The following is a 3,332-nucleotide window of genomic DNA, read 5'->3' as shown; positions in this document are numbered from 1 at the left end:
ACACACACACACACACACACACACACACACACACACACACACACACACACATGCACCCGGTGTGAATTTAAGCCACCTGTCTGGGACTCAAACTGTGGTTGACTATGTGGGAGTCTAGTGACATAACCATTATACCATCTCCTGGTCCCTAGGATGTTCTTTTAAAAAATATTTATTTATTTACTTATTTATTTTGTTACAGGGCATGTACACTTGCTGGACAGAGAGAGAAGGAAGGGAGAGAAAGAAAGCACCCTTTGGGGGCATGGCCACACGCAAGCACCTGGTGTGTTTTTAAGGGCGCTAGGTCTGGTACTCAAACCATGTGGTTGGTCATATGAGATCCAGCTGCCTTACACACCATGCCAATGGCTGGCCCAATAGGATATTCTTTACAACATATATTGGTAAACAAGAAAGAAAGCAGCTTATAAAGCAGCATATTTGATTTTGTTCCATTTTGGCACATATGTATAGAGTGATATAGAAAAGAAAGCTTGAAGGTTGTACACTAAAGCCATCAAGTCTCAAACTTTAACGTGCATGTGAATTGTCAGGAAATCTTGTCAAAATGAAGATTCTGATACGGTAGGTCTAGGGCAGTGTTTGGACTGAATTGTGTCTCCCCCTCCAGCCACATTTACACGCCGAAGTCCTAACCCTCAATGTGAATCTTTAGGGAGGTAAGTAGGGCTAAGTGAGGCCATAAAGGAAGAGCCCTAATCCAACAGGATTAGTGTTCTTACAAGAATAAGAGGAGGGACCAGTAGATGGTGTGATGGTTATGTTGCTGGACTCCCACATAGTCGACTGTGGTTCGATTCCTAGAGCTCACAGCTTTAAACTCATGCTGGGTGCATGTGCGTGCCCAAGATCCTGAGAGGAGAATGGAGAAGGGACTGTGATGTGGCCATCTCCTCTGGGGGGTGATTTCTCTCTCACTTTCTGTCTCTCTGTCTTTGTCTCTCCAGTGAGTATATGTGCTTACAGCAAAAATCTCTCTTTCTCAAAAAAAAAAAAAAGGGACCAGCAGTTGGCGTAATGGCTATGTCACTGGACTCCCATGTGGGTTAAATTCACGCTGGGTGCATGAGTGTGCATGTCCAAGATCCCAAGAGGAGAATGGAGAAGGGATTGTGGTATGGCCATCCCCCCTGGAAGGTGATTTATCGCTTTCTGTCTCTCTGTCTCTCTCTGTCTTTCTGGAGAGTGCATGTGCCATATAGCAAAAGCCTTTCCAAAATAAATAAATAAATAAAATGAATAAGAGGAAGAGGCATCAGGGTGTGTGTTGAGATCAGCCACGTGGCCTGGTAATTAAAGAGACAGGATCCTACAGGACTGAACGAGATTCAAATCCCAACCCTGGCAACTTAAAATCATGTTGGGTGCTGGGACCAGCAGTTGGCGTAATGGCTATGTCACTGGACTCCCATGTAGTCAACCATGGTTTGAGTCCCGGACCTGGTGGCTTAAACTCACACTGGGCACATGTGCATGCGTGCCCAAGATCCTGAGAGGACAATGGAGGAGAAGGGATTGCGGCCTGGCCATCTCCCCTGAAGGGTGATTTCTCACCTGTCTCTCTCTGTCTTTCTGGCGAGAGCACATGCCCTATAGCAAAAACCTCTCTAAAAAACAAAACAAAAACATGTTGGGTTCATGCCCCAAACCCCACAGGATGGAGAGATGAAGGAGGAGGGATTGTGTGGCCATGTCCTATTGTGGGTGCTTTCCCCTCCCTCCCTCTCTCTTTTTCTGTCTCTCTGGCGAGTGCATGTGTCCTTTGGCAATTGCAAAGAAAGAAAGGAAGATACTGTGACTTGTCTAGGGTGTCACTTCTCTCTCTTTTTTTTCTTCCCTAAATTTAATGCCAGAGGGCATAACAATACAAGAGAGAGAGAGATAAAGAGAGGGAGAGAGAGAACTGCCCAATTGGGTCTCATCTCGATCCTTTGTCCGCCATTTCTCCATCTCTTCAGGATCCGGAGCACACGTGTGCACAGCTGGTGTGTAAGCTGCGAAGCCTGGACTGGAGCCTTGGTCGGACAGGAGGGATCTGGCTTCTTCTGCAGTTGGCTTAACCACTGTGCTACTGGGATAGCCCCAGGTGTCACTTCCAATAAGGAGAGGAGCCCAAATTCAAACCTACATCTCTTAGATTCTACTCTACGGCAGAAACAGAAAGACTGGAAGGTATGAAGGCCTGGGGAGCAACTGAGGATACTAGAGACAGTGGGAGGAGGGTGGGAAATGGGGAAGGGTCAGAGGGAGGGCATCGAGGGGAAAAAGGAAGAAGCAGAACACTTAAGGACCACCAAAACGGAAGATGATCTGTTGCTGATAATATGTATGGTGATATCTCCGACTGAACCAGTGTACAGTCTACTCAGGATGGGAAAATCCATCTGGTATGCTGTAATGATACACACTGATTGAATGGAAAATAAATAAAAAGTAAAAAAAGAATACATAAATAAATGAAAAAGTATACCAAAAAACCCCCTAAAAACAAAAACAAACAAAAAATAATAACAACAACAAAAACAACTCTTAGAGTCAAAAGCCTGTTTTCTTTTCTCTTTTTAAAACGACACCACTCAGGGCTGCCCTGAGGCCTCATGACCATCCGTGCAAATTAAGAAGAGGTGGCTCCCTCCAGCTGCAGCAGCCCTGAGCCAGGCGTAAGGGGTACAAGAACCAGATTTTGGCTAACCTTCCCCTTAGACTGGGTAGGTTGTGCAGGGCATGGCTGTGTCTGCTGGCTCTGACTCTGTACTGGCACTGGGGCCCTAGGTCCTGACCCAAGCTTTGCACTAACTTGCTATATGACTGTGGGTACCTTGCCTTTCTTCTCTGGGCTTCTGGAACTTTGTTTATAAAATGATGTCATTGTATCATCCATCAGATATCCCTCCTCATTTGATAATTTCTGAGAGCTTGCAGAAGGCCCTTAAGGTTGGCTGCAATCACAGTACCAATTGAATAATGGATTGCACATGGCTTCAATGAACTTTTTCATGAAGGTATGTCCCAGTAGATTAGAGGACCCATTGACCTCAAAGTGAAACACCTGTAGGACCAGGTAAGTATGTAAGCAAAAAAGGCCAGTGTAAGAAAAATAATTGTGGTTAATAATTTTTTTTCCCCACTTGAAATAAACACATAGTTCAGAGAACTATTTCTCAGTGGTTAGGGGAGCTGGATCCCACATGGCTGACTGTAGTTCAAATCCTGCCCAGTGGCTTGAAAAACATGTTGGATGCATGCCCCCAAATCATGATAGGATGGGGAAATAGAGAAGAGATTGTGGCATGACCAAGTCTCGTGTA

General features: G+C 45.3%; 1 protein-coding gene across 4 annotated transcripts in view; it reads right to left on the bottom strand.

Moving 5' to 3' along the window:
• The window catches only part of SYN3 (synapsin III), a 523,616-nt gene that overhangs the window by 8,860 nt on the left and 511,424 nt on the right, over positions 1-3,332 (bottom strand). The gene's annotated exons all lie outside the window — the stretch shown is intronic.

This window comes from Tupaia chinensis, unplaced genomic scaffold (genome assembly GCF_000334495.1).
Source record: "Tupaia chinensis unplaced genomic scaffold, TupChi_1.0 Scaffold148234_1, whole genome shotgun sequence".
Classification (NCBI taxonomy): Eukaryota; Metazoa; Chordata; class Mammalia; order Scandentia; family Tupaiidae; genus Tupaia; species Tupaia belangeri.
This window is presented reverse-complemented; position numbering and strand designations above follow the sequence as displayed.